The following is a 9,797-nucleotide window of genomic DNA, read 5'->3' as shown; positions in this document are numbered from 1 at the left end:
GGCCACACTTGGAGTATTGTGTACAGTTCTGGTCACCGCATTATAAGGAGGATGTGGAAACTTTGGAAAGGGTGCAGAGGAGATTTACTAGAATATTGCCTGGTATGGAAGGAATATCTTACAAGGAAAGGCTGAGGGCCTTGAGGCTGTTCTCGTTGGAGAGAAGAAGGTTGAGAGGTGACTTAATAGAGACATACAAGATAATCAGTGGGTTAGATAGGGTGGACAGGGAGATCCTTTTTCCAAGTATGGGGAAGGCAAACACGAGGGGACACAACTTTAAAGTGAAGGGAGATAGGTATAAGACAGATGTCAGAGGTAGTTTCTTTACTCAGAGAGTTGTAAGGGTATGGAATGCTTTGCCTGCATCGGTAGTAGATTCGCCAAGTTTAAGTGCATTTAAGTCGTCATTGGACAGGCAAATGAATGTACATGGAATAATGTAGGTGGGATGGGCTTCAGATTAGTATGGCAGGGCAGCGGAACATCGAGGGCTGAAGGGCCTGTACTGCGCTGTTATGTTCTATGTTCAAATAAGGCCACAAGTGCAATGCAATTGAGGGTAAACTTATGAATAACATTACAAGTACAATGGAACTGAGGGTAACTCATTAATAACATTACAGTTACAATGAGACTGAGGGTAAAATCATTAATAATATCACAAATAGACTGCCATATTTTCTATTAACTCAAATTGTGGGCATTACAAGCAAGGCTAGTATTAACTATCTGTATCATGAAGTGCCTTGGAGGGGGAGATAGTGAGCTGTTTTCTGAGTAGCTTGCTTGTCCATTTCAGGGGCAGTTAAGAACCAACCACATTGATTTAAGTCTGGAGTCACATGGAGACCAGGCTACTTAAGGATATAACATACCAATGCACTGGAGCCTAGTCAAAAAAGATTTACTAGACTAATACCTGGAATGAGAGGACTTTCTGATGAAGAAAGGTTGGAAAGGCTAGGCTTATATTCACTGGAGTTGAGAAGAGTAGAAGGTGACTTAATTTATAAGATCATAGGGATCTTTATAGGGTAGATGTAGAGAGAATGTTTCCTCTTATGGAAGAATCCATTATGAGGGATCATTGCTTAAAAATCAGGGGAGTCCATTTAAAACAGAAATTAGGCAAATTCGTTGTCTCAGAGGGACACAAAGCTTTGGAATTCTCTTGAACATTTTTAATGCATATATATATAGCTTCTAATTTGCTTGTTTTTATTTCCTTCCCTAAAACATATTACTGAACTCGACATGTTTTTATGATGATCTGGTAATTTTGTGGTCACTGTTTACCAGTCACCATAATTTGTTCTTTGGATGTAAGTATCACTGACTTGGTCAGCATTTAGTGCTCATCTTTAATTGCCTTTGAGCAGGTAAACTGCCTTCTTGAAACTGCTGCAGTTCTTGTGGGATAGGTACCCCCACAATGCTTTGAATGATGAGTGATATTTTTCTGTCAGCATTTTCATTAATAACACAGCAGGTATATGGGGATTGAACCCAAAAAATCACATGTCCACGAGAGCTAGGTTAAAAAAAGACATTAATAACTGAAAAGGCATACTGTAACTGTCAAGAAAATCATTAATAATATTAGAAGTAGGACTGAGGGTAAATCATTAATGATATTGCAAATACTCTCTTATTCCATTTCATCCTTTCTTGAGCCTTCCCATCTTCTTTCAAAACAACTGCATCCAATGTTTATTTGAACTTTGCACTCCTATCTGGTCCTTTTATTGCTTCTCCCTTCCTATTTACTTCATGCCTGCAACAAATTTCATTCAATCTTATGAATTAGAAGCAAGAGTAGGCCATTTAGCCCCACCCACCTGTTCTGCCACTCAGCAAGATCATTTCTGATCTGACTGTAACCTTAAAAATGCATTCCTGTCTATCCCTGATAATCTTTCAACCCCTTGTTTACTATAAATGTAGCTACCGGTGCCTTAAAATATTGAAGGACTTTGCTTCCACTGTACTTTGATCAAGAGTTCCATGTAACCCCTAATTTGTAAACAGTAGTCCATAGCTCTAAACCCTCCCATAACAGGACACATCCTCTCCACATTTACCTTGTAAAAATCCCTCAGGATCTTGCACGTTTCAATTAAGTTGCCTTTACTTTTCTAAAGCCCAGCATATTCAACGCGTCCAACCTAACCTATCCAAGGTCACCTTGTAAAGAAAGCTTCTCATTCCAGATATTAGTCTAGCATCACAGAATCAGAATTGTTACAGAACAGAATGTGGCCATTCAGCCCATCATGCCTGCACTGGTTCTATTACTTAGTGCCAATGTGCTGACTTTCCCATATGCCTACACCATTTTTTTATCCAAATAATCATCCAATGCTCTCTTAAATGCCTCAATTGAACATGTCTGTACACACTTCCAGGTAATGCTTTCCATATCCTGTGTGAAAAAGATTTTTCTCACATCAATCTTACTTCACTTGAACATTATTTTAAATCCATGCCCTTTCATTCTTTTTGCTTTTAGGAGTGAGAATAGCTTTTCCTTTGTAAATTGTCTTTGAATTGCCTCCTACACATTTAACTATTGTGACAAGCATTGTTAAACTGCTGAAGTCTGTGCAAAGTATGATTTTGTGTGGTGAGTGCCCAGAGCATGGTGTCATCCAAGATTTAGTTTATAGTATGCTTGCCTTGGAGTCACAGGCTTCTGTCTTCAAGATTAATTTCAAAGTCCAAGCACAAAAATTAAGGCAAACATTCCAATCTGGTATTGAGGTTGTGCTGTGTTGTAGAAGGTGAAAGATGTCAAACCAAAGGGTAGATTTGATAGAATATCATGGTATCTTTTTTCAGAAAAGAACGAGGGAGTTTCCGAGCCAATGTTCCTCAAGCAACATCACAAAAACACAAAAATGTGACCAGATTGCTTGTTGCAGGAGTCTGTTGTGTGCATACTGATTGCTACATTTCCTAAACTACAAAAACGACCGCAGTTCAGAAATACCTAATTGACTGTGAAGTTTTTCGAAACAACCAATGGTCATAAAAAGCACAACATAAATGCCAACCTTTCTTTAAAGAAATCTGTAGGATATAAAGATCCACATCTTCGTACCAGTACTTACACAAACTCATTAAAGTCAAGGTTTTGTGTCCAGTTGAATGACAGTGACATTCAGTATTTACATCCTTCATAAATTTTATTTGTATTGCAATCAAGTTGTAGATAAAACATAATATATCCATAAATGTACTTGCATGTGGATCATCATAAGTGTGTGCATGTGTATGCACATGTAAACAAACACACAATTACAAATCATTCTAAAAGGTACACTGTCAATCATAATTAAGATATTTACCTGTGTTACAGAAATAAAAGACCAGCACGATCATGAATACAATACTTGGCAGTCGCTGTGAAGTACAGGAGCTGAATGTCTCCATAATTTTCAAACTGTACCACTAAATATAGATCAAAGAACAAGGTTTACAAGTCATTACATCCACATTCCAACCATTCACCATCATTGTTACATATGCTACCCAAGCACTGTTACCGATGGTCAGACATTAGTCCCCCTACACTGGCCACTCCTGCACCACCATTACACCCCACACTGTCTCCCTCAAGCTAAATAACTACGCCTCACAATCCATTCAAAATGCTAGGCTATTTCGATTCGCAGTGGATGCATCAGCGAACTGACCATCACATGTAAATATATCAGAATAATTTTGTACTCACAATCTGATTGGATGTTTATTCCTTTTCAGTATTTGATCCTTTCTCATTTTATAGATTTGCTAGTTTTGATTGTGTGGCTGCCTAATTGGTGTCTTCAGTCACCTTTAAACAATTGTCTAAAAATTTCAGATGCTGTTAAAACTTTGTGTCTGACTCAGTGATTCAGCACTGCCTGACTGACTGTACTCCATGTATCTCTGGACTTTATATGTTTGCAGAAAGTGAAATGTCTCTTTCTGTGTAAATATGCAGAGTAGATAATAATTAATCTGTAATATAGTTTTCATGATTGTGAAAGAAAAGTGAAGCATCCAAGATCTACAGTGCCAAACAGTAACAAATCTGAAAAACAGAGGAAAGATTTGCTAAGTTAGCAAATATTAGACCTGAATCTAGATTGCATTTAAAACTGAAAGCAATAAAGGAATCCAACCAGGTCTTATTTTAATTCATTCACAAAATCTGGGTACCACTGGCTAGGCCAGCATTTATTGCCCATCCCTAATTGTCCTTAAACTGAGTCACCTGTTTGACCATATAAGAGGGCAGTTAAGAGTTAACCACATTGGTGTGGGTCTAGACTCACATGTAGGCCATACTAGGGAAGGATGGTATATTTGCTTCCTAAAGAACATTGGTAAAACAGAGGATATTTGTGACATTTGAGAATGGTAGATTTTTATTGAATTGAAATTTCATCATCTGTCATGATGGAATTCAAATCCATGTCCCCAATATATTAGCACGGGAATTTAGATTATGAATCCAGACATTACCACTATATCACCACCTCTCATTAAATACATAATCTTTTGACCTTTATAGCCCATAAAAATTATGAGTCAATCAATCCAGCAGCATAAGGACTGACTTTAACTTGCAGCAGGAATTGTAGTTGTGACCAGTGAACCACACAACTTCGCCGAGGTGTGAGGGTCAGACGTGAACTCCTAATCTTTATTTACATACTCTAGCTCTCAAGCTGAGAGAACATCATTGCTGATATGTTGGCATCATAATTAGTGGGGACTCAAAAATAATTCCCAGCTGGGACTTCTTTCACTGTGGCATGGGAAGTTGAGGGGTGACCTTATCAAGGTTTATAAAATCATGACGGACATTGCTACTATTCACCTTATCAATCTTTTCCCTAAGGTAGGTGAAATAACTTCAAGGAGGCAGCTATCCCATCACCAAGTCACCTTGTATCGATACACACACAATACATTGACTCTGAATAGCTTGCTCAGAGTTAGTTCCTCGATTGAGGAGACTCTCTGAATCTCCTGTTTTTTTCTGCTTTAAGATTTTTACTGACAAGTAATATTGTAAAATACAGGATTGTGTGACTGATAGTCCTTTTATTCCCAATGCACAAAGAAAATGCTTAAATGATTTTAACAGGATTGCATAGTATTCGAAGGCACTTACTAAATTCAAGGCCAAATGAACAAGATGGGATCAAAATGGGATTGATTTGGAGATGCCGGTGTTGGACTGGGGTGTACAAAGTTAAAAATCGCATAAGACCAGGTTATAGTCCAACAGGTTAAATTGGAAGCACACATAGCTAACGGAGTGCCGTTCCTTCATCAGGTGGTGGTTATTAAAAGTATATATAAAAAATATCCTTTTGCTTATAATATACAAAATGTATTACAACAATCTAGACTGCAATTTCCTGCTTATTTCCAATAGTTAAGCATGCCTGAAAGGATTTTTTTTCAATAATTTCAGGGCAAATAATTTACAAAAAATAGTACACAAGGTTTATATCATGCACAAACTTCTTACATCTTCTGTTAAGAATATTTAATACCTGCAACATTGTCAACTATATACCCTACCTGCTCTGTACAGGAATAATGCACATACTAATTTCTGAAAGTTAGCAGAGAATAGTTGTCCACAGACTACCTATTTATACTTACTTTATTGCCATACAATCCTACAAGCAGTGTAACGAAAATCTGTTTTTTTCTTCTTGCAAGGACACAGAATCAGTCTCCGCTCCTCTTTTAACATAGGGAAAAGAGCAGAGTCTTTCACTTCCACACTGATCCAGCTCCCTCAGAAGCAGCTTCAGAGTGAATGGGATGTCTGACACTCTGTTTTTTTTGAGAGACACAGTGAAAGGCACAAGATGTACAAATCTTTATTCAGTTTCCACCACCAGGAAGAAAGGATACACCTAAGTGGCTAGTGATAAGCAGTACTCTTCTCTACAAAGGGCAATGTTGTGTGATCAAACAGTGAAGGGGAGGGCAGGGATTAAATCAAAATAGAGTTGGAGGAGGAAACGATACACTCCACTCCCTGTGGTGCCCACCTCTCACTGAACAACTCCAAGGTGTCGGTGGATACCGCGTGCTCCTTCCCCAGGGACACCTGGGCTCTAACATAACTGTGGAAGAGGGGCAGGCAATAGGCCCTAACGACCCCCACCACGGCCCGCTGCCTGGACCTGTTGATGGCCAGTTTGGCCAGGCCCAAGAGCAGACCCACGGGGAGGTCTTCAGACCTGCCCTCCCTCCTCCGTACCGGGTGCCCGAAGATCAGGAGCATAGGACTGAAGTGCAATCAAAAACAGAGAAGAAGGTTTTTTAGAAAATCAAAAAGGGAGTGCAAACGCCCACACCCAATATATACGTGGTCCACGGACTCCACAGCGCCACAGAACAAGCAATTGGGCTGGGAGTCCGTAAACCACCACAATCCGCGGTTGCAGGGGATCTCTGCGTGCAGCACCCTCCACCCCAGATCCCCGAGAGAAAGGAAGAGGACTCCCACGTAGAGAGCCCTCCACTGGGGATCCCCACCGCCCGGTGGCAAATGGGCATGCCAAGGTGTGTCCGGATGGTGGATGAAGGAGAAGAGGTGGACAGTGTGCAGCAGTCTATACAGGGCCCGCCTTTTAATGTCTTTAAAAGGGACAAAACTAAAATTTCGGAGGCGGCTCAGGTTGTGGGGCACAGGTTCCCGCAGGAAGTATGGGACCTTGGGGCCAGGGGTAAGCGCAGATGGGATTCCACCGCACACCTGAGCATCCTCCAACTGGTGCACCACATCAGGTCCGAGCACCGCCGTTTTAATGACAGTGGCCACGTACCGGACGTCTGCCGCTGCCCTACTTGCTATGTCCTGCGGCAGTGTCCAGCCCAGACCCCCGCCACCCAGAACTTCCACAACCATGGTCACCCTCGCAGCCACGGCCATCCCCTCCAACAGCTACTCGAATCTGCGAGTATGGAGGTGAGGATTCCTGAACAATGGCTCCCTAATGTCAGCCGCTTCTCCTGCCGGAGGGTAGGCGTGGCGCGCTTCGACCATGTTCCAGACAGTGATCAGGTCCTGGTAAAAGACAGGCAGCATCCTGAGGGCGACCTCTAAACCGTCACGGTCAACGAATAGGAACAGTGTCTCGTAGTTGACGTTACGCATCTGGTGGAAAAAATACACTGCCAGGGCACACTACCTAGGAGGAGGCTCAACGTAAAGGTATCGCTGCAAGGTCTGAAGGTGGAACGTCGCGTCCTAGGTGCGGATGCACACCAGCGACTGCCTGCCCTCAATAGGGAGACTCAGGACCTGCGCAGCGACCCTTTGCATCTTTTTGTCCCAGAAGAAGTCGATCAACGTTCTCTGAATGTCAGCGACAAAACCCAGGAGGAGGGACCAAAGGGACCAGCCGGTACCACAGCATGGCAGCTTCCAGTTCATTTTTGACCAGCACTCGGCTCCTGTCAGATAGCACTCGGAGTAGTCCTGTCCTGCGGCCTAGGCGAGCTGAGACTTTGGCTTCCATCTCCTGCCAGTTTGCCGGCCAGGATTCCTCAGCCGGGCTGAGGTAGACTCCCAGGTAGAGGAGATGGGTAGTATTCCAGCTGAACCACTGTAACTCATCTGGCAAAGAGTCCACCCACCACAGACCGACCAGTAGTCCAGAACATTTGGCCCAATTGATCCTGGTGGAAGACACTGCCGAGTACACGGCCTTGCACGAGCATCCTCCGCAGGGCAGGCGGGTCGGTGAAAGTGAGGAGCTCGTGTTGGTGCAGGCTGAGAGGACCACCCCTGTGCCCACGCCACGCAGAACCAGCCCCACCAACCTCCTTCGCAAGAAATGCAGGAAAGGCTCCAAACGCGGGGAATACAGCTGGCCGGACAGGGGCAGCCTTGGCGTACTCCTCTCCCAAAACAAAGCAGCACCATCAGGGACCCGTTAACTTTAACCAGGTACACTGTGGCGGTGTCCAAAGTTGGATCCAGGCGAAGAACTGCGTCCTGAACCCAAATGCCCACAGAGCCCCGAGTAGATACTCCTGATTGAGGAACAGGAAGGCGTTCGACAGACCAGGCCATCGACAGAAATGGATCAGGTCCCGGACGAGGTGGATGTTATTGTGTATCCTCCGGCCCGGGACCGTGTAGGACTGGTCCGGGTGAATCATGTGGGCCAGCACAGAAGCCAGGCGATAAGACAACACCCTGGCGAAGATTTTGTAATCCGTGCTGAGGAGGGAGACTGGACACCAGTTCTTTAAAGAATGAAGGTCCCCCTTCCTTGGCAGCAGAACGATGACCGCCCTGCAACAAAAAAGGGGCAGCTGTCTGGCATTTAGACACTCCCCTAGCACCTGTGCGTAGTTGCTCCCCAGGACGTCCCAGAACGCCCTGAAGAGCTCCACAGTCAGCCCGTCCAGCCCTGGGGACTTGCCCCTCGAGAGCCGGTTGAGGGCGCCGGTCAGCTCTTCTAAAAGGTGACGGGAGCATCGAGCCTTCCGGCGTCATTGGCAGGTCCTCCCACAGAACTGAGCATCCTAACTGGACGGGTCCAGAGAGAACAGAGCCATGTAGGAGTGAACATGGGCCCTGATGCCCTCCTGATCAGAAATGAGGGACCCATCATCGGCCAGCAGCATAAGGAGCTGCTGATGGGTGCCACGCCTTTTTTTCCAGCGAGTAGAAGAACAGGGAGCCACAGTCCAGGTCCTGGAGGAGCTGGATCCATGACCTCACGTATGCGCCCTAGGACCCAACAAGCTGCAGATCCCAGAGCGTGACCTTCTCTTCGTACACCCCCTGCAGGTCCGGGTCCGTGTCGGGCTGACTGAGGCGTGACTCCAGGTCGAGCATCTCCCTCTCCAACTCCTCAATCCTGGATTTCCACCTCTTTGTCAACCCCCTGGCGTACTCCTGGCAGAAAACGTGGATGTGAGCCTTGCGCACGTCCCACCATAGCCTCAGGGAGGAGAAACTTCCCAGCTTCCTTCTCCAGCCAGCCCAGAAGTGACAAAACGAGTCCCAGAACCTCTTGTCCTCCAGCAGCAGGTTGTTAAAGTGCGGAGCCAAGCCTGGCGCTGAATGGAAGGTTTTCCGCCCACACCAGGTGATGGTCCGTGCACGACACCTGCCGCGTGGAGGCTGTTGGAAAACAGGAGGCGTACGCCCACGAAACGTACAGGCGGTCGATTCTGACTCCAGGTCTCACGAAGGTGAAGGCGATGGAGTCGGGATGGAGATTCTGCCAGACACCCAGCAGGTCAAAGGACTTAACCAAGTCCCCCAACCTCCTCCCTGACGCCCAAACAGTCCGGGTACCACCGTGGTCCCTGTCTTCGAGGACGCAGTTGAAATTTCCCCCGAGGACGATGCACTGGCTCTTGTTGAGAGGGGAGAGATGAGCGGACACTTCTCCGAAGAAGCTCGCTTGTCTTGGCATGGCCAAGGGAGCGTAGACATTCACTAAGTGAAGCAAAGCTTCCTGACCCCCAAGATCTCCGGCTGAAAATGCAGGGCCAAGATAGCCACCCCGCCAGATCTGCAGGTGAGGTGACTCATGTAGACACCCCCCCCCAACCCCCACCACTCCAGGAGCCAGGTGGCTTTGTCTCCCAGGATAGTGTGGGTTTCTTGCAGGAAACACACTACATACTTCCCATTCCTGAAGGGCCGAGAAGGTCTGGAATCTGCGCTGTGACTCCCTGCTGCTGTTGTTGTTGAGGCTGGCTAGAGTAGTCTTCACGTGCAACCACCACCAATACAATTAGAAACCGAATAC

General features: G+C 45.3%; 1 long non-coding RNA gene across 1 annotated transcript; it reads right to left on the bottom strand.

Annotated features, from left to right (window-relative positions):
- Positions 1 to 1,145: 1,145 nt before the first annotated feature.
- LOC122548639 lies at positions 1,146 to 3,936 on the bottom strand. The gene is made up of 2 exons (XR_006311285.1): positions 3,737 to 3,936; positions 1,146 to 3,453 (listed from the first exon to the last, which is right to left on the bottom strand). It is a non-coding gene; the product is annotated as an uncharacterized LOC122548639 (long non-coding RNA).
- Between the last annotated feature and the right edge of the window lie 5,861 nt (positions 3,937 to 9,797).

Source organism: Chiloscyllium plagiosum, chromosome 3, assembly GCF_004010195.1.
Source record: "Chiloscyllium plagiosum isolate BGI_BamShark_2017 chromosome 3, ASM401019v2, whole genome shotgun sequence".
NCBI lineage: Eukaryota > Metazoa > Chordata > Chondrichthyes > Orectolobiformes > Hemiscylliidae > Chiloscyllium > Chiloscyllium plagiosum.
This window is presented reverse-complemented; position numbering and strand designations above follow the sequence as displayed.